Genomic DNA, 22,665 nt, shown 5'->3' on the forward strand with positions numbered 1-22,665 from the left:
GTCTGTTTGCTCCAAATTAAATGCAGTCTTCCTTCTCTTGAATGTGAGAATTTGTTGCTAGCACTTAGAAATGTGCCCACACCTCAGCTAAGGAATGGTGAGAAACTGAGATGTCAAACTGTGTGATCCAAGCTCTGGAGTTGGACAACTGTGGTCCCTGTTTCATACCAGAGATAGTTTGTTCTATGGTTAGTCAAATGGTCTGGTGAAGTGAAATGCATATCACTTAAGTTTCAGTGTCTTCATCCTCAGGCTCATCTTTTTCCTAAAAATGGAGACGAGAGGACTGGACAATAACGAGAGAAGTTTGTGATGTTATGTCATTGGCTCTTTACTTCTGAATTAAATTTTCATTTGGAACAATGGGATTTTCTAACTAATGTGTTTTAATGGAAAGAGCTTCCTTTATGACACAATACTTATTTTAGAAAAAAAAATATTTTTTTTTTAACAGGGTATTCAGAAATTGGTTAGTCAGTACGTGAAGAGAGATTGGCCTGGAATAAAAGCTGATGATCAGAATGATTACAGGTAACTTAACTAAGTGGTTTTTTCTTGTTTTCTTTAAAAATGGTTTTACTCAGAGCCTTATTACATACAGCTAACATAACAGTCTAATTTTTGAAAGAATTGTTTCTTTGCTATGTTTTTAGACACAATTTCAGAATTATAAATTTTTTTTTATTTTCATTTTTTACATTTTTAACATATGCAGATACTCTGTATAAATTAGGTCATTTTCCTATGTCTTACACTGAGGTTGCATATAATTTTTTTAATATTCACATATGAGATATAAAGAATCTAGATGGCAGTGGAACACAAATTTGTTTTCTTGCTGACCTATGATAAAACATATTATTGCAACAATAATGAGGCAGATTGTACTATACTGTGATGACCATGGATTGTTTATTTCTGAAGTAAATTCTGAATTTGGAAAGATGAGATTTTGTGGTACTAGGGGGAAAAATTTCTAATATGTTTTAAGGGAAAGAGCTTCCTTTGTATAACACAATACTTATTTTAGAAATGTGTGTATGTGTATATAAACAGGGTATCCAGAACCTGGCTTGGTAATATCCTATATAATTAATAATAATATTAATTAATAATTTTAAAGAAGATATGTTGTGATGGGATATAAATTGTCCTTAGTAACCTATCAATATTGAATGTGTAATTTTGTTTAGAATTCGATGTCTTTTGGGGGGTTAATTTGGTAGTATGTGTTGCTTTTTGTGCTCAAGGCTGTTCTTATTATTGGAGGACCCAGAAGTCAAAGATCTTAGAACTGGCTATATGGTTGGAATTAAGAAACAATAATAGAGAACCCGTGGTAATGAAGAACTCAGTATTGAAGTGTATGGTTTAGAGTCTGAATGTGAAATCAAGCTTTTGAATTGTCAGTAAAGACTGGCAACTATCAGAATTTCTGAAGTATGTGATAATGGGGCTAGAAAGCTCAAGCATATACAAAAAACCCTAATAGTTCCTCCCAGTGACTAACTTAAAAAGTAGCATGATAGCTTTGAATAATAGAATGGTATAATTCCAACTTAGAGTATTAAAACAGAAAATAAAATTCTAGGCAAAAAAGACAATTAGAACAAAATCTTGATGTGAGGCTGAGCATGCTTAGAATTACTGATATGAAGAATTCATCCTGACCCAGAAAAGGATTGCTTGTTAGGGAATAAAGGAGTCCAACTTACAGATGAGCTATATTCCAACTTAGTTTGAAATTCAGTATTAAAGTTACCAAAGAAATAGGGAATTAAGGTGGTAACTCAGTGGTAGAGCACTTTTCCTAGTATGTGTGAGGCCCTTGATTTGATCTCCAAACCACACAAACACACACACACACACACACACACACACACACACCCCAAAAGAGAGAGAGAGAGAGAGAGAGAGAGAGAGAGAGAGAGAGAGAAGCTGTACTTAAGGCAAGCTTAAGCAAACATTTATTAAATATTCAGTATACATCAGACACTGCTAGGACCTTTCACTTGTGTCCTATGATTATTAAAATAACCTTGAGGCAGATTTAATTATCCTTGTTTTATACACTAGGACCCTGGGTCTTGGGTTATATACCTTACTCAAGGTCTATTAAAACGGACTCTTTATACACTCATGCATTCATTCTTTTTTTTTATTTAATTCAAGATGTACATATGTAATACCTACTAATGTCAGCTACTAAAGGAGATTTCAGGATTAGAGACGCTAAAAGATATGATGTTTGTCTTTTAAGAGCTTACAGGAGTTAGCCACTATAAATGGTTGTCCTATCAGGTCGCAGTAGTAGAGGTGTATTGAGACCATCAAGGAAAACTTAAGCTTGGATAGTTTAGTCTTGAGCTCTGGCAAGAGTTTACCAGTTTGGTAAATGAAATTCTAAGTAGAAGTAACATCTTTAAGGCATAGAATATGGGAAAATATGAATATTAGGTAGCAGTGAGCAGTTCAGTATGTGAAGTATACATCTTGGGGGATAGACAGAGTGGTGGATATGGAGAACATCTAAGGTGGCATCATAAAGGACTTTGTGTATTATATTATGGAGTGTCTCTTTTTATTCAAAAGATAATGATGACACTGAAAAATTTCTACAACAGGAATGATTTGATCAACTTCCGTTAATCACAGTATGAAGGTGGATTAGAGGGGTGTGTAAGGAATTCAGGGAGCATAGACTCAAATGAATTTAATCCTTTCTCATCTCTTATTTAAACTATGGAAATAATAGTAAAAATTAGAATGTGGGGGGGATTTCAGAGTTATTTTAGGAGACTAACGCTAGAGGACTTGCAGTTGATTTGGCAGTTTTGTTTTTTTTAAGTTCGTTAAATTTGTTCTGGGACAAACTATAAACAGTTGTCTTTGTATCTAAAATAACTCTTGGCATATAAAAGGCACTTGATAAATATTTGCTGACTGGCTGACTGAAAAGAAGTAAGAGGAGGGGAGGAAGGGATTGTACAATGACTCCCAGGTTTTTTTATTGTAATCATTACATATTTAGGCATCTGGGTTCTGAAAAAAAAGACAATAGAAAGATCAGTACTGAGTGTGAGCATGGGAAGTGTGGTGTTCTTCATAGTTTTTTGGGGGATGTGGTGCTCTTCATAGTTTACATGGTTTTAGTCATTTTAAATTGTTGAATTTTTAAGTTTATATTTGTGTTGGCAGTTTAAAAATTCTTATCCAAGTTATTCATGCTTTTCATTAAGGAGGTAAATAGTACAAAACAGTTGTGTGGCATCTCCTTTCCCAAGCCTCTCTATTCTCATTCCTACTCCATGGAGTTATTGCTATAAAAAGCATATGGTATTTTCTTTCCCTTAATTATTTTCTGTGTGATTTATTCATGAACATACACAGTTTTGCCCTTTTTGACAGAACTGGAATTATTGTGTGCATATGTTTCTGTAAACAGTGTTTCAGAGAAACACCCTTTCATAGCAGTACGTTTTGGTGTCACGATATGGATGAGTTATAGTTTCGTATCCATTTCCCTATTTGGTAGTTACTTAGTTTATGACTATTACAAATAATGCTGCAGTGAATAATTTCCTTTTGCACATATCTTCATACACTGTGAAAGTATATTCTTAGGGTAAATTCTTAGAGAGGACACTTTAGGTGAAGGGTTTATATGTTCAAAATCTTGATTGTAGAAATTGTCCTGAATTTTAATATATTTTACATTTCTTCTAATACTATTTAAAAATCATCCAATTTATTTACTTACCAACAGTACATGTGATCAGTCTTTTATATTGTTTGCCGATCTGTTGATACATGTATTATTTAATGCCATGAAATCCCATTTTCCTGGAAACTAGACTTTAATGACACTAGTTTCTCTCCCCCTTGCTTTTTCCTTAAATGTTTGAGAAAATATTTTCAGACTTTTCTCTGTAAATGTTTCTAAAAGTTCCCTTAGCTCTCTAGTGACTCTTCTCAGTAATCTTATCTATATTCCTGGCTTTAACTATTGTCTATAAACTGACAATGATCATATACTTTTATTGACTTTCAGCTTAGAGAATAAAAAATCAAGTGCCTGCAACTTGACCTTCTTTCTAGATCTCATCTTCTCCTATCTGGAATGCTAAGTAGCTGTTGCTCTGTCTGGGATCTTTCCTTTTCACATTTTTGTTGTTGTTATTGTTTGTTTGTTTGCTACAAGGTAATAAACTGTCTTTGCCTTTTATCATAATTGTCTGTATGTGTTTGTAAAATTGGCCTCCTCCCACTCCCCTGGTTGAAAATCTTGTTTCTTCTTGCCAATCGGGTGAAGTTTAAATTTCTTTTTGTGATTTTCAAATCCATGAAAAATCTGTCTCTCCTTATCTCTGGGCATTTCTTCTCCTTGATCCTCAGTCCTCCTGCCTTTGGCAATAGTTTAGAGGTATAAGTGGGTGAATGTATTTATATTTTACTAGTTATAACTTAATTATGGCAAGTATTGTTTTTCAGTTGTAAAAAGTGATATAAAAGTGTAACATATATATTTTAGTTTAAAAGGTAAAGTCAGTTACAAAAAAGATGAGTAATTATGCAGAAGGTATGCACCCAAAATAGTGTAGGACATATGCAAAAGATTTCAGACACATAGATCTCAGTATAGCTTCATTGGAATGAAAAGGTCCTCTTTAATATTAGCCTTGTTACTAAGATTAAAGAGTCTTATGTCAGCAGAATAGTGAGGTTTGGGAGTCAGACAAATGTGGGTTTTAATCTAGGACCCTTCATTCCCTCCTCTCCTCCTCCAGTGACTGCAACACCATACCCATTTTAGGTGCTGAGAATATAAAGGTGACTTAAACAACCCTTCTGCCAGCTGGAGCCCATGTTCTAGTGAGGGAAGACAGTAAAACAAGTGTATAATTAAATACATATGTCAGTTGGTGATAAGGACGTACGTTTAGTGAGGTGGATAGAGTGCCAGGGAGCTGTGGTTCTGCAGTCACTGCACTGTGTAGAACACTGGTGGTTAGGGGAGGGGGCAGAGGCAGAAACTGCTGCAGTAATCCATGCACAAAATGATGGTGACTTGAGGATGGTCACAGTGGAAGAGATAAACTGTAATTAATTTCTATTATGTTTTGTGAGTCTAAGCAAACAAAATTTCTTGATGGAAGCAGATGTGCAATGCGAGAGAAAAGTGAAGAATCATTGACAATTCTGTGGATTGAGTTTGAGCAACTAAGTCTGAGTAGCTGTCAATGAGATGAAGTATTTTGCTACAATAGAGTCTAGGGACATTAATAATTTGGACATGTTAGTTTTAAGATATAATAAATGTGGGTATGTTAAATAGGCAATTGAAGGTTAGGGAAGATGTGTGGGCAGGAATTAAAAGTTCAGGACAGGTCAGCATGGTGATAGTATGTAAAGCCATGAGCTAGATGAGCTCATCCAAGAGTCTGTGAGAAGACGAGAAGCTGGAGACTGACTCTGGAGCACTCCAGCATTATAGGGCCAGGAGATGAAGAAGAACCCCCAGAACATACCAATAACCAGTGAGTTAAAAGTAGACTGAGAGAGAAAAATGTCCTGGAACTCAAGCATTTTTTTTCCTCATTTGCATTTTAAGGAAATGAAAGTATAGTGAGGTGAGCTACATATGATTGTATTGGTTAAACTAAAACTTGATTTCAGGTCTTATGCCTGGAAACTGAATTCCATGCTTTTCATGGTACTGCATTGTTACAGATATGTTTACTTGCTAGTAATCTGCTAATCTCTAGAGGTCTTTTTTTAAACTCCCTTTATGATGAAAGGATTTCTCTTATTATTGTATAATCTTCATGATTCAGATATTCATCTCTTCATTCCTTTATTCATTCAACACATTATTGTAATCATTCCATATTTACTGGGCCCTAGAAATACCATAGTCAGCAAAACATACACTTGGCCTTCATGGAGTTTTCACTTTAGTGAGAGGGAAGGACATTAACTGAACATTTACATAACAAATTTTTATAATTATAGGAAAAGTGCTTCTACCTATGAGCACTTTGCTTTGAGTCTGGGGGTTGGCCTGGTGGTGATTATGAAAGACTTCTCAGAGGAAGGTATAATTAAACTAAGATTTGAAGAGTGAACAGCAGTTTCCCAAGTGAAAGGGTGAAGGGAAGAAGGTTCTACACTGAGGGAAGAATTCCTTCCCTTTGCCAAGACTTCCCTTCCTCTGTTAGAATTCAGAATGTTAGCTTTTCATTTTTATTTTGATTTTAAAATGCATTACACACACACACAAACACACACACACACACACACACACACTAGTTGTAGAAGGACACATACCTTTTGTTTATTTATTTTTGTGTGGTCCTGAGGCTCGAACCCAGTGCCTCACTCATGCTAGGCAAGCACTCTACCACTGAGCTATAGTCCCAGCCCGAAAAATGTATTTTTAAGTATAGATTAATAGTTGCTGAACTTTTCATAGTATTGAACTTTTCTTTCACTTCACTCTCTGGGAAAAATCAATTATTTGTTTAGGAGTTCACCTCAAAAGTCATTTGCTGTGAAAGGCCAAGGAGGACACCAGTTTTGCTGTTGTTAATTCATTAATGCTTTTATGCTGATGTTTTGTTTTGTTTTGCTAATGCAACATATTGAGTTTTTCCAAAGGGATGGTGATATATCTGCCAAAATAAACAAATATTTTATTCTCTATTGATTTGGTGTATTACATGCACAGATCCCTAAGACTCCTTGGTTAAAAAACTATAGTTTATCAAGTTTTTTTTTTTTTAAGTTCTAACTAGTATAGGGACCAGGCAACTTTTCTTTTTCTTTTTTTACACTGTCTTCTATTGACCCATAGCTAGCATATTTTGTAGTATTTGGTCCCACACATTGCTATAGTAGAAAATCCATTTGAACACTAGGAGGGAAATCTCAGGAGATGAATATTAAAATTACTAAAATTTCACTACACATAGGTGTCACATTTTAAAATACAAAGTATCATCCATTGTTATGGTGAGTTATAAGATACATTATGGCTAATGGAGGAAAATAAGAGGATTGGCTAGGCATTTAACAAATTAGGAGAGAAGGTTTGAAAAGGAAATTGATAGAAAAAAGCAAAAGATGAATTAATTTTTTGACTTTACCAAGAGATTGCTGAGCACATTTATCAAGCAAGGTGGTGGGACTTGCTTGGAATGACTTCAAAGCACAGTGTGATGCTGAGCACATTACATCGGAGACTGATGTAGAGCAACAATATCAGAGATTCCTTTTGTTTGACAAAATGGACTTTCTCAAGCATATAAGCAGTTAGTTGTTCATGACATTCATTTTTTCTAGCCAAATGGGTTTATGTAAGACAGTATAGTTGAAAGAGAATGTAATTTAGAGGAAACCAATCTTCATCTTTATTTCTATACTGCCATGTTGTATGACCAAGAGTTACTCTCTAAATCTGAGTCTATAAAATAGAATACCATGATGAAGTAATGAAATCTCATATTCATAATGATGACCCTGTGACAGTGAAAGTCCTGAAAAGTCTAAATTATTCACTATTTATATAGTGTTAGCTTTGTCTCAAATTGTAATCTTTTTATTCCTTTACTCCCCATTGCTGAATAATAGTGGGGTAGAGTATATGCCATGCTTTTCTGTATGCTGAAATATTGCCTTGAAGCCAATATAAATACACATTTATGGTTCTGAAGAAGATATTTATTCTGTCAGTGTTTGACAGTGAGCAAAAGATTAGATTTTCTTGCATTTTCTTGCCTAATACTTCTCTGTCCCTCTTTGAATTTAGGAGCATGTATCCTGTTTGGAAATCCTTTCTCGAGGGAACAATGCAGGTAGCCCAGTCTCGGATCAATATATGTGAAAATTATAAAAACTTCATTTCTGAGCCTGCCAGGACTGTGAGAAGCTTAAAAGAACAGCAACTAAAAAGGGTATGTTCCCACTTTTTTTGTGTCTTTTATATATTTTAATACCTCACTGCTACATTTGCAGTCTGTAAAATTATGCTAAATTGCTTTTAAAAATTTGAATGTTTTAAAAATATGGTCACAGATGTTTCTGGGTGTCATTTTACTAGAATTTCTCAACCATGTTTTATTAACTGATAAAGCTGAGTGTAATTTGAATTCATGGAAATTGGGAAAGTTCAGTAAATACTCCTTAGAAATATAACTCAAGTAAATACACCTGTATAGTTTCACAGTATGGTACAGTTGGATGTATATTAAAATAATTGTTATTAAGTCCACTATATCTTGAGAACAGTTTGTATTAATTAGCCTCAGTTTCAACTTGTGCCATTTTGCATAATTAATCTTATTTTTAAAAGTCTAGTGTACTCTAAAGTTGAATTGTGTAGGATATACATAAGTAAAGTTTTTTTTCAAAAGGACCTATTTATTTGATTATCCAGAAATTTAAAATTCATAGGAAAAATATCATTATCTTATTTGATTGTTATAGTATGCTGTTGAAAGTATATGTTTGAATTGTGTCCTTTTTGGAAAGAGACTAATAAAAATGGACATTATCATGATACTTAATAAGAAATTAAAGTTTTTTTTAAGAAGGTCTTAAATCAATAACTTTTTTTAAGTTATAGGTGGACAAAACATCTTTATTTTTATTTTTATGTGGTGCTGAGGATCGAACCCAATGCCTCATACATGGTAGGCAAGTGCTGCACCTCTGAGCCACAACCCCAGTCCCAGTTATTGAAGTTTTTTAATAGAGATATTAATACTTCAGAATAGTAAAGCAATTATTTAAGGAAATAATATTTCAGAATCCATCCATTGTTCCAATTCTGATTGTCATTTGTAAAAATACTAATTTTCTTCTTTGCCAAAGATGATTTCAGTTGCATGAAATAAGTGTGTTAAATGCATATATGTGTATATATAAAATTTTAACCTCTTAAAAAAGAGCACTTTTTTCATAGTTCTGTTTTTTTAATTGATTTAAAAAAATAAATAAATGACAGCGGAATGCATTACAATTCTTACTACACATATATACCACAATTTTTCATATCTCTGTTTGAATATAAAGTATTTGACACCCAATTCGTGTCTTCATACGTGTACTTTGGACAATGATGTCTATCACATTACACCATCTTTCTAATCCCCTGCCCACTCCTTTTCCCTCCCACCCCTCTTCCCCATCTAGAATTCATCTATTCCTCCCATGTAGAGTACTTTTAACACATTTGTATAAAAATGTTTAGGCTTATCTTTGCCCAAAATTATCTTGTTCATTGTAGACTATGTGATTAAACTATGTGACCACTCATCAATGATCTTAAGTTGGAAGAAAATGTACATTCATGTATGTGTATGTATCTGATTATGCAGAAAAAGGAATAGAAGGGAAGAACAGAGAAATAATACAATTTAACTTGCTAATCAGGCAGAAATATTGTGGTTCAAGTTGCCATTGTATTTATCAAATCTAACTGAATTACTGAAAAGTTCTACTTTTTTCAAAATCTGAATCTTTTTTTCCCCCCTTAGGGGTGTATATTTTATTGGAAACCTTAAATATTCTTCAAACAGAACCATAATCTTCAATCAGGCTCTTGTGTGGCCTACACAGAAAACTGTGGTTTTTAGGATTAAAGGCAAGGAGAGGGGAAAATACACTGGATGAGTGATTAAATTTGGCAAGAGGATCTCTCAGGATGAATGCTCTTCAGCCAGTTTATCAGCTTTTGCCACAACTTCTTCAATGGGTCCCAATTTTTATGTGGTGCTGAGCATCCAACCCAGGGCCTCGCACGTGCTAGGAGAGCGCTCTGCCGCTGAGCCACAAACCCAGCCCCCAAAATCTGAATATCTTGAAAAAAATTTAGCTACTTCTTTGCTTTTCCACTGGTGGATAGATTCAGACCTGAATTATACAACATTCCTGGGGGGGGGGAAATATTTGAGATTTGATAGGAATTAACTTGTATCATGATATAGATGATAATAATGGCATTTGTGTTTACAAAGCAGTTGTTGAATGTTATACAATGGGCATAACTATCATGAACCTGGGATTGCACATAACAAAACCTATTTCAAACTGGTTTAAGCCAAAATGAGATTGTATTATTTTATATATCTGAATACTGCAAGACTTATTCAGACATTGGCAAATCCAAGACGGGCTCAGATGATGGTAGTAGAACTCACTCTTTCTTTCCATTAGCTCTGCATTCTCCAATGGTTTCATCTTTTAGTAACTCCTTCCACTTGTTGGTCCCCAGAATGCCACATTTAGAAATCTTCTGGATAGAAATCCCAGATTTTCAATTTTTCCAAAAGTTGTAGTAAAACTAGTAGAATGATTCTTCATATTGGCTACATCATTTTGCATTCCTACTAACAATGTATGACGAAGCTTCCAGTTTCTCCACAACCCTGCCGATACTTGTCTTGTTTTTTTTTAGTTGTAGTTGGTCACAATACCTTTATTTTATTTACATTTTATTTTTTTAATGTGGTGCTGAGGATTGAACCCAGGACCTCACATGTGCTAGGGAAGCACTCTACTGCTGAGCCACAAATCCAGCCCCCCACTTTTTTTTTAAATCACCATCACAGTTGTGAGGTACTATTTCATTGATTATAATTTTGATAATGGTTAATGATGTTGAGTGTTCTTATATTTTTATCATAAATTTTTCCTCCACTGTTAGCTTCCTAATTTTATAATACTATAATTCTTTTAGTAATTACCTTAGAGATTTCAATATGCTAATTTATTAGATGACCTTGATTTAGTAATTTTACTGTTCCCCAAACTTAGTCCCAAATTAACTTTCATAATCTACCTTGAATTAATATTTTACTACCTCATGAACAATACAAAAATCCTCTAGCCCAGTGCAGTGGCACACACCTACAATCTCAGAGGCTTGGGAGGCTGAGGCAGGAGGATTGCAAGTTCAAAACCAGTCTCAGCAACTTAGCGAGGTGCTAAACAACTCAGTGAGACACTGTCTTTAAAAAAAAATACAAAAAGGGCTGGGGATGTGGCTTAGAGTTCAATCCTCGGTACCAAAAAAAAAAAAATCTTTCAGCGTGTTGTTCTTTTTATCTTCCTATTATGACTTTTGTTTTGTTAGACCTTTTGACTCTGTCCATATTTCTTTTATACTTTTTCTACTTTGTATTTCTACCCTTTTTTCTATATATACTTCTATTGGTCTATTTGGCTATTTATTAATTCTCGGTTCTTCTATTCCTAATATTTTAAAAATATTATCTTTTGGAATATTAATGTATTTTTTCAGTTACAGAGTTTTAATGTGACTTTTTGGAGGTTAGATTCCATTTTTCAGTTGTAATTCTCCCTGTTTTCCATGTGCTCCTAATCTGTTTCATAATTCCACTAAATGAATCACTATGTGTTTTTTTTTTTTTTATTGTATGCTGATCTTCTTGGTTTTCATTATTTGGTCTATGGCTTTAGTGTGCCTCACCATGCTGAACATTGTGGATCAAACATGTGAAGGTTCTTGAAGATGTTATTTCCAAATATGGTGATATTTAGCAGGCAGATAGAATGCTAGACCTTTGTCCTGGTAAGGTCTGGTTTTGGGGGTCTTTTTAGGGGTGATCTATTTTACTTCTTCGGTCTTAACTGAAAGTACGGGATGCTTACACCAAGACCTTTCTACTCTGACAAAACTTGAACTCTAGCTTTTCTTCTCAGCATCATACAGCAACTCTGATCTTCTGATCTCTGACCAGTCATTAGCTACTTTTATCTGCTGGATTTCTTGGCGTTTCATTCTCCATATACCTATTAGAAATCAACAGATGACTCAAGGGAAAATCACATGTAGTGTTTTGAACTTGCTCCTCTCTGTAATATCCTTCTTTCTAGATCTTTGCCTTACAAATTCCTGATGTTTTCATCATCCCCTGAACTACAGACTATCTCCACAGAATAGAGTAAGAATACTATTTTCTGTTTATATCTTATTTTTGTGCCATGATTCAACAGATGTCCTAAAAGGAGGGAAAGTCAGGTTGAGTGGAGAGTTATGTAGGTGTGGTCCTCTTCTAGGTCTCAATTCTGTAAGACCGGGGTATGCTTTGTCGAATTTTCACACTTTCCAGACTATAGGAAGATAGGCTAATTCAAATTCTGTCACCATGAGAACCAGTTTCAACTTAATATTCTCCCTCTATAACATTAAAGTTAATGTTCTTTTTATAATGTTCTTTATTTTGGCAGTTTTCTTTTGTATACTTGGGAATACACAGACACATTATAATTATGAAGGACTTAAGATTATAATGAAAATTACAATGAGAAAAATACCATAATCTTTTCTGGATCATTTTTTAAAAATATTTATTTTTAGGTGTAGTTGGACACAATTGCTTTTATTTTATTTATTTTTATATGGTACTGAGGATCGAAACCAGGGCCTTGCATGTGCTAGGTGAGTGCTCTACCACTGACTTACAACCCCAGCCCCTTCTGGATCATTTTTTATATGTGAATATTTGCTTTTAAATCAGAACAAGATCCACAGTAACATAAGGCTTTTTGCCATTCTTCTGTTTACTTAGTAGTGCCTTTGTCCATATTTTTCTCATTTATACTAGAGTTTATCTACCCTCCTTGAAATAACTGTGATTTGGGGGTTTGGGTTTTAGCTCAGTGGTACAGCACATCATTAGCATCTACAAATCTCTGCTTGGCCCCCAGTGCCACAAAAATAAAAGAAAGAATTGTGGCTCATATTTGTCTAATAATTTAGAATTTGTAAACTGCCACCATATCCATTATAGTGTTATCAGATTTAAAGAGATTTAGATTTGAACCTAGAATTTCAAAAATAAATAAGTAAAAATAACAAAAAACTGTTGAAATTCAATATTTAAACAGTTTTACAGAAAAATACATATAATTCATTTACCTTAGTAGACTACTTAAGCTCTTAATCATTTTATCTTCTTAGAACTTAGAAAAAGGAGAGGCTGGGGATGTGGCTCAAGTGGTAGCGCACTCGCCTGGCATGCGTGCGGCCCGGGTTCGATTCTCAGCACCATGTACAAACAAAGATGTTGTGTCCACCGAGAACTAAAAAATAAATATTAAAAAATTCTCTCTCTCTCTCTCTCTCCTCTCTCACTCTCTCTTAAAAAAAAAAGAAAAAGGAGACTATTGATTATGAAGAAATAACAGAATTGGTTTATTCTTTTTTTTCTTTATTGCCATGATATCTGCAACAGCAAGCCTTTTATGGTTGCTCGTTTTATGCCTTACCTTAATGTCAGTCATGATTGTTAGGCAAACTGTGACACTATTTGACACAGTACTTGAGATGGAAGTACCAGCTGTGCATGGAATTCTAATTTGCAATTTGAAAGTCATTAAAAGTGCTGATTTTTTTCCTGGGTTTCCATCCTGAAGGAATAATGCATGGTCCTTCAGACAAACTCATTTCTGTCAGCCTGAAAACTAAAAATTGTAATAATTGCACTTTTGTATTTTACAATGTATGGACCAGTTGACAAAGATCCAAACTGAATTACAAGAGACAGTGAAAGATTTGGCTAAAGGCAAAAAGAAGTACTTTGAGACTGAGCAGATGGCTCATGCAGTGCGAGAGAAAGCTGACATTGAGGCAAGTATGTATTTTAATATTTCTGAGAAAATTATTATGCAGTTAAATGTTATTTTTGCTAATTAATACTTTGTTTTTTGTTTATATAGCATATAGATTTGTTCTTAGGTTGTGTTGGTTACATTTGTTCTACATATGTTATGTACTTTAGGTCCCATTTTCATTTTATATTGACTGGTTTTTATCTGTTAAAGTGGCAAAGTAGGAATCTCTGACCTTTAAATTGAATATTTAGACAAGATAAATGAACATTGTACTTACAGACGTGAAAACTTATGGAGAGTCTATTAAAAGTCATGATGATATCAGAAAGTAGGGTTTAAGAGCCTCATTTTATCATGCTAGACTCTAAAATTCAGTTATAGTTGAAATCCCTATGATATCTCAAGGTGTCATTGAAGGAACAATGGCACATCAAGTGAACAAGAGCACTGACCTCCTTTTAAAACCCTATCCCAAGCACTGTTTTTTATTGTACATGTAATTCTCATACTTCTACTTTTTAAAGTATGCTTTAACAATTTTGTCAATATTACTTTCAATATATGTGAATTATAGTCCTTTATTTTGAGACTTTTTTTTAAATTTTATTTTTATGTGGTGCTGAGGATTGAACCCAGTGCCTCATGCACACTAGGCAATTGGTCTACCTTAGAGCCACCACCCTAGCCTGAGCCTATTAAGGAAAGGAAGGAACTGGCAATTGGTAATAGGAGATACCAATCAAGCGATAGAGATTTTTGCAATGACACTTTGAGGAAGTGTGATAAATATTGGTGGGGGGGTGGGAAACCTGTGTTATAGAACTGAACTTAGGAGGCTTGTGATCAGGAGAGCTAAGACTTCTGTTCACAGTGCTGATTGTTGCAAAATCTAGGAGTCCAAACTCGTAGGCATAAAATCAGAAAGGTTTGGACAATTGTACAAATAGTCCAGCAAGGAGGGTGTTACCTCTAACATGTTGTTTTGTTGTCATTGTTGAGACAGGGTCTCTCTATGTTGCCCAGGCTGGGATCGAACTATTTATCCTCCTGACTCAGCTTCCTGAGTAGCTATTATTTATAGGTGTGTGCTAACACATCTAGCTTCCTAAAATGGCTTTTATCTGCAAGAAATTTAAGCAACTTCGTCAGCAACTTAGGAAAATTCAGGGGTTCCTGGGAAGTTTATTTAGTATGATGGGTTGATGAATGAATACTCACTGAATACTTGATATTACAGTGTAACATTTAATATTTTTCTAATTTAAGTTTATTGTTTTTATTTTATTTTTTGAGCATTCAAATATTTCCCATGCATTCATGGAGTCACTAAATCCATCTTTCCAATAAGATCTGGAGGTTAGCAGATCTCAGTTGGGATTATTGTACCATTCTGGCTTTTAGGAACTTGTCTTTTAAACTCTCTGGGATTCTAGAACAGAGAATTGACAGATTTGTAGAGCATCTACAAATGCCTAATTTAGCCATGGGTGGACTGTTCCTGAGAAGTGTGTATTTGACTAGGTCTATTTCACGGAACTGATCACGAGGAACTGCCTTCTCATGTGGCCAAATTCAAAGTGAGACATTTTACTTCAGTGTATAACTTCTCTGGAAAATTAATTCAACTACAGAGTAAAAAAATGGCTCTATGTCTTAATTCAGTTAATATTTATTTAGTCATTATATTGGGCACTATGGGTCACAGATAAGTTAGGTGCGCTTTTGTGCCTTCAAGGAATTTAGAGCATATGATTTAAAAAAGTAACTTCATCATTTGTCTATTCATAGTAAACTCAAAGAAATTATCTACCTAAAGACACTCACCTAGTCACTAATTGCTTAGAGTAGTAATCTGAAAACACTGTTTTGAAAGCATAGAAAATGGAGAGATTACTATTGCCTGTTGATAAAGGAACCTTTATAGAAGAAGTGATGCTTGGGCAGATTCTTGGAAGAAGAATGAGTATGTTTTTTTCTAAGCAGAGATAGGAAAATCAGGAAGGGGACTAAGCACTGAAGTAAATATAGTTTTGATGGATGCTATGATAGGCCCATTAGGAGAGACTACAGGAGGAAGAGGGTTAGTCTGAAGGAGATGGTAAGTTCCATTTTGGATATGTAAATTCTGAAGAGCCTGGGAGACACTGACATGGATATATTTGGGAGGTGATCAAATATCTGTTCTTATGTGAGAATTTGGCACTGAGAATTGAATTCTGAAGGTTATAGGATGTCCATCAGTTATAGGGATGCAGTCATATATACAGTGAGATATGAATTTGAATTTGGAGACCCAAGGAACATTAACATTTGAAGGATAGATGGTAAAGACTAGTACACAGTATAGTTTTTTATTTGTATAGTGTGTGATTTTTAAAAATCCTTATTTTTTTTAGATTGTCATCTTCAAGGACATTTTATGCTATTGTTAATGCCTACCTAAATACCATACAAGAAGTGTATGCAGATTAGCAAATGAAGCAGACGCCATAAATTTAAATCTATAATTTTATGTTGGACTATCCATGTGCAAGTCAGCCTATTTGGATAATGACTATTTAAAAAGGAGAAATGACAGTGCTTCAAGCACAGTCTTTCTTACCCTGAGAGGTACTTTCAAATCTTAATATAGGTAATCTTAGCTTTCCTACATCAAAATGAATAGAAATATGATTAATAAAAACAAAAAAATTCTCATAAAATAGGAATACAACTAGGCAGGAAATAACAGAAATATCTTAGACCCAATTTTTTTTTAAAGCAGTGGGGAGGAGTTAGGAAACTGTATATTCATCCCTGAATGTTTTCTCTCTTGTTAGAAATGCAAGAGGCAACTTTTGCTGTCCTCTTCACAGTGTCTGTACACAGACTGGCTGCTTCACCTTCTAGTCCCAAATGGTCTGCAACTCTGCTTCATACTAAGAGGCATAGCTGCCAGTGCATGCATTGAACTCTCCCATGGCAATCACCATGACACTGCAGTTAAGACAAAGATTTCAGCTTCAAAAAAATCATGGCTGTGGGACTGTTGCTTGTTCCTTAGCATCTGTCTGTTGATTTTGTCTATGTACTTATCTCTAGCCTTTAAGTAATAGCAGCATACTACTGCTGACTGACAGGTTATAGTTCCCCCCCCCAAAACTTAGGCATCAAGGGAGATAGGTAAGAACACCAGAGTGGGAGAAGATTAAATAGAACAAAAGTTTACAGGACAGAGAGTCTTAAGGGCCTTCTTAGTAAGTTCAGATTACCTTTAGGAGGGAGGGGGCACACAGGCAGGCAAGAACCCAAACACAAATCATTTTTAATGAGGGGAGTAACAAAAGCAAGGACTTTCTAGAGCCTATAGATTGCATTCTGGTGTTGTACCACCTGACACACATAGCTCTGAGAACCTTGGTCTCCCCAGGTTGGTTGCCCTGGGGTTTCTCTGACCTTTTGTAAAAGAACTGAAGTGTGTGGAATTATATGATACTAGGAATAACATATAGTTTGATGACTCTTTTTTATTAGAATATACTAATATATTTTTATTTTTTTCTTGGTCAAATTGTATTTTTAAGGGTATTTTAAATATGTTAATCCCAGTATTTTTATTTTCCTATAATATTAAATATATATAATTTATAAATAAAGGCAAATAAGCATCACTTTTGACCTTTGTAAATTCACTTTAGAACAGTGTCTTGGAAAAGGGTTATTAATTTTTTTTTTAGTAATTATAACATTTGGTAATCTTATTATGATATAATTTTATTAAACATTCTTTTCTATTTTTATATAGGTCTAAACTTAGTCTTTTTCAATCAAGAATCAGTTTACAAAAAGCAAGTGTAAAGGTGAGTTTTTGAAAGGTATATTTCACAATTGAGAAACCTTACCTTATATTTTAAAAGTTTGGGGTCTTTTGAGAATGGAAGTGGGTTTTTTTCTACTTTAGAGAAGCATTTCAAAGTCAATAACCCAGTGAGGAACTTTCCTTCCCAGTGACGGGATTTTTCACCCAGGTGTGGACACTGGACATAGCTTGCTTCCCAAGACTGCTTGAGGGGTAGGTTTGGATGTGTTACAACTCATGTAGTCTGTGTATTTAACTCTTAGTCCAAGAGACAAAGTGCAGGGGCTTTCAGAAGCGCTGTAGAATCATTTCACTCAGACTTAATACCTTAAGACCAGGTCTTCTGGGCTGGTGCAAGTGAGTTTTTCTGAGGGGCCCTCAAACTGGAGTACCTGTCAAGTAAGCTTAGAGACCAGAGTTTGTTGCCAGACTCCCCACCAACAGGAAGTTTTTCTGACACATTTGGATTGTTGATTTTTAAAATACTAGTATCTAAAACCTCCAGATTTACCCATGTCTTCAAAAATAAGGAACCTTTATTTAGAACCTTTATTTTCCCATCTCAATAAACACAAAAAAATATTTTTCAGTTCTGTAGCAAACTTTGGAATTATGTTAAGTATTAATAACAAAGGTTTAAAATGTTCTCCCCATGTTTTCAGGTACTATTTCATTTCTTAATAGTGAAGTATAATTTTTACATACATGTAAATGTTTTCTCCACATTGTTATTTTTCCTCTTGGTGGGGAGCCATTAATTGCTGTTTTTCCATACAGTATCAGTTTGCACTGATTTTTTTCCTTTTATTATTATGTTTTAGTTAAAAGCCCGGCGATCTGAGTGTAATTCCAAAGCTACCCACGCAAGGAATGATTATCTTCTTACACTAGCAGCAGCAAATGCACATCAGGATCACTACTATCAAACATATTTAGTTAACATTATGAAGGTAATACAGTTTTAATATCTGTGATAATTTTGTTTCGTTAAAAACAAACAACCCATGAGCTGGGTGTTGTGTACATAGGATTGAGTATAGAATACTAACAAGGCTACTTTCTATTTCATTAGAATGTGCTCAATATTGGTGACCGACCTTTGTTTTCAAGTAATTTGGAATTAATTTTTAATGTTTAAAGCCAATTCACAGTAAAGGATTGCATTATTCCTTAGACATAGAAGATATTTGCTAAATAGTGATTATTGATATATAAAAGATAAGATTGATATATAAAGTGTGACATAATTCTTAAGCTGGGAAACTGCTTCTGAGCTATTTCCTGAGATATTGAAGCTAGATAGAATCTTCAAGTACCTTCTGAATTATCAGAGAAAGGCTGGTATTTCAGCATAGTTTTATTTTTTGTTAGGTTGTACTGTTATTTGTTATTTTCTGCAAAATATTTTTTAAAACAGGTTTTACAAAAAAAGTATATAGTATGAAAATATTTTTATAAAAAGGTGTGTTTTTTATATTTTTATAGTGTATTGCTTAAGAAAGTCTGAATTACTTATTAACCAGAATTTTGGCTATTTTTTGTTTTTAAAAAAACTTGGATTTTTTCCAAGTGCCATGATTTTATCTTTAGTAGGTGAAATTATGCATTAATATTTGATGATTTTTGAGTTGAACATACAAAAAATGCTGGTGGTTATATGAAGATGTCTTCTACTCTGGGTTTTACTCTAAAATACTGAAGATTGCATTACAATTTGTATATCCTGGTCTTTCCTCATCTATACTACCTGTATTTATTTTGAACTTTCACAGAAGTAAAGGAAAGGGGGAAGGGGAGAAGAAGAAAACCATTTTAACCCACTGTCAGGCTGCCTCTACTTGCAGGCAGACAGACTCCACTTTGAATTGCATCTCCTTCTTTCCTGTTTTCTTAAGAACCCAAACATTGGATTATTCTATCTTTCTCTTATATTTTCAACACAGCACTCTCAAATGGGTAGTTCTTAATGACTCTTCAACACATATATTGCTATAGTTAAATTGCTTGTTTTAGGAAATCAGCAATTAAAAATGGGGTTACAACTGGCGCAGGCAGTCTTTTTACTACAGAGGCTCTGGGAAAAGAGATCAGCTTTATCCAGAAATTACAAGTTCCTTGTTTGAAAGTAAAGATGGAACATTTCCTGAGACCTCTAGCAAAAGGCAGGACTGTTGGAGGATGTCAAACTGGACTAAGAAGTAATTTATTGCAAAAATTTCTTCTTTCCAGGCCTGAGATTGTAGTTCAGTGGTAGAGTGCTTGCCAAATACTTGTGAGGCACTGGGTTCGATAAAAATAAATAAACAAAATAAAGGTATTGTATCCATCTCAAACAAAAAAATATATATATATATATTTTTTAAATTTCTTCTTTCCTTTTTGTTTATTGCCTGAAATCCCCTTTTTTGCCATTTGTCCTGTTGCAACTTCTGCTGGTTAGAACATAGGTTAGAATAATGAGACAGGAAATTATTTTATATCCAGATGAGAACTCTATGTGCCTTTCCCCAAAGAGTATTTGACATAGAGGTTAAATGTTTTAGCATCTTATTATAGTGCTTCAGACTTACCTGAGAATTGGCCTTTCATTCATTCTAGCATGACTGCTTTAGGAAAATGTATTGTTTCAAACAATACATTTACTGAAGATGATTTTTTGCACAGCATTTGATTCCTTATATCCTGTATATGTCTACCATTAGATCAAAGCTGATAATCTACAAATTAAGTATCCCTTATCTGAAATGCTTGGGACCAGAAGTGTTTCAGATTTTAGATTTTTGAATTAGAGATGCTCAGTCCGTATAATGATTTTTTTGTCGCTGTGAATATTTATTTTTAGAGCAGCAAGGGCTATATTCAAAGCACAAAATGGGCCCCTGTAACATTTTTCTTCTGTCAATTTCTACTTTCCATTTCTGTGGAAAAAAATGGACAAGATATCTCCAACTGCTTCTTTCTGAGAGAGGAAGAAGTTGGTGGGGAGTGACCTGAAATCTTTATTCTCTATCAGGTGGGGCATGGACAGTTAAGGGTATTCAGCATCAGGGTAGTCCAGAGGTCCGTGGTTGCCATTGGTGGGTAACTGGACAAGGTACACATAGGGTAGGATCATGCTAGGATAATAGTAAACAAGATAGCAAAGCATTACTTTTTTGTAAACAATTAGCACAAAAGCAGTTAGTATTTCTGCCAATCTCTGAAAACCATGAAGACAGTAACTCATTAAACCTTAAGGTGTATTGAGGTGTCTTACACCCAGACAAAGCAGGTTCCTGCTCAGGAGATGTGAGCCACCTGGGAAAATAAAATGTCTGAAATAATCAGTAAGAAATACAGAGCTAAAGGTTAGAGTTTAAAAAGTGGATTGTCTGATGGGTCTTCCAGTCTTGATAGGAGCTGGAACTGGACAACTGAAAAAGGGGGAATATATCAAGGACAGGGATAAGGTTTTAATGGGAGGAGTCTTATTTGGTGCTTCTTTCTTGGTGTGGTAGGTCTTGCAGTAAACAGGTTGATTGGTATTTGACAATCTGCACCTATCTTCCAGAGGCTGTCTGGTTCCAGCAAGTCACTCCCCTCTCCAGAGCTGGGTTAGAACTTGAGCAGTAGGTTAGGCAGGGGGCCATGTAATCAAGCATTCTTATTGGGAGTTCCTGATACCAGGCTTCCCTGCCTAATAGCTCCACCACTGCTCAGTTTACCCATGGCTCATAGATGGCTCTTGGCAAAGATGGGATCTAATGTTCCGTTGATTTGTAAGTGGAGGCCGTTTAAGGCTTTAGAAACATTAGCAAAGTTGTTAGAAACATAGACAGCATTTAGTTGCTAAACTCTGTCACATTTAATATGCTTAATGCCAGTTTTTATTTTTCATCCAGCAAGAAGCCATGACTTCTTAAATGATAAAACAGTAAAAATTTCAAACCAAGATGTAGTTACCCTTTTGAAACACCAGAAAAAGGTTCTGGCTTTCAGATATATACATTGTTAATTTATTGTAGCATTTCCTTACTTATAATATTCTTAACTGTTATTCTCCAGGGCTCAGACCGCATTTTCTCTTAACACATTTGCTTGTGACATGACCAATTCTGTATCCTTAGCTTCCTTACTTGTTTCATTAACTTCTTCCTCTTCACTCTTTTCTTGTACCAGTTGGAGTCTGTGTGTTTTCTTCAGTGTTTGAGAAAGCTTCACCTTGAACTGTGAATTTCTCAGCAGCTGCTAAATGTGCTTGCCGAGGTAAAACTTCAATCTTGGCTTTCCCAAAAACTATATAGGTATCTGGATCTGGACTCTTACAGACATCTGGTTTTGTGATGACAAAGAGGATATTCTTAGATATTTTTGGATATTCATTCTAATAACCCAGCCTATCAAAGACCCAGTTTGGACATAAATTTCTGTGCCTTCTTTTCACTTTCTGTTTTACTTTACTGACTGATTCTTCATCGATAGCATTTAGTTTTTATAATGGCACAGGTGTCCCCTACCATGCATATTTTAAAATGAGCTAATATTAGCTTAAACAGCAGCAAAACTAAAATCTTAGTCTGAGGGTAGCTTCAGTGATAAGAGTGTGCACCAAGAATGTAGAAAGCCCTGGATTGAATCCTAGCACCACTTAAGCAAACAGACAACCCATTTTGTTTTGTGGTATAGGGAATCAAACCCATGGTCCCATGCATGCTAGGTAAGTGCTTTACTACCGAGCTATATCTCTAACCCAAACCCTATGTTTTCAAAATTGAATCTACACCAAAAGAAGATGTCCTTCAATAAACCAGGAAAAAATACCTTATTTGTGGGACCTGTGCTCTGCCAAAAACAAAGAGAAAATTAATGAACCTGACCAACTGTCAGATTGTTAGGTGTTCTTGAACTTCCTTTGAAGTCCCCATGCTTGTTTTTAATCAGCATTAGGTAGATTATGCTTCTAATTTTTCATTTCATGAAACATTTTAGAATATTGATTTAATATAGAGGCAGAAGATCCTTAAAAATGTAGTGTGACTAACTTATTTCTTCCTCAGGCTAATTCTGTGGATCTGCAGTATTGGAAAACTCCCACCCATCACTCTATTGGCTTCCCTCACTGAATTGACCACAGTTTTGTACCTTATTTAGAAATGCTTATTGTTCTGAGTAGATGTTAAGGTGATAATGCCCTAGTTAGAATCTTTTTT

General features: G+C 34.7%; 1 pseudogene; it reads left to right on the forward strand.

Moving 5' to 3' along the window:
* The first annotated feature begins 7,811 nt into the window (after window positions 1–7,811).
* Window positions 7,812–22,665, forward strand: part of LOC143637798 (F-BAR and double SH3 domains protein 2-like) — a 150,564-nt pseudogene continuing 135,710 nt past the window's right edge.

Source organism: Callospermophilus lateralis, unplaced genomic scaffold, assembly GCF_048772815.1.
Source record: "Callospermophilus lateralis isolate mCalLat2 unplaced genomic scaffold, mCalLat2.hap1 Scaffold_91, whole genome shotgun sequence".
Taxonomy (NCBI): Eukaryota; Metazoa; Chordata; class Mammalia; order Rodentia; family Sciuridae; genus Callospermophilus; species Callospermophilus lateralis.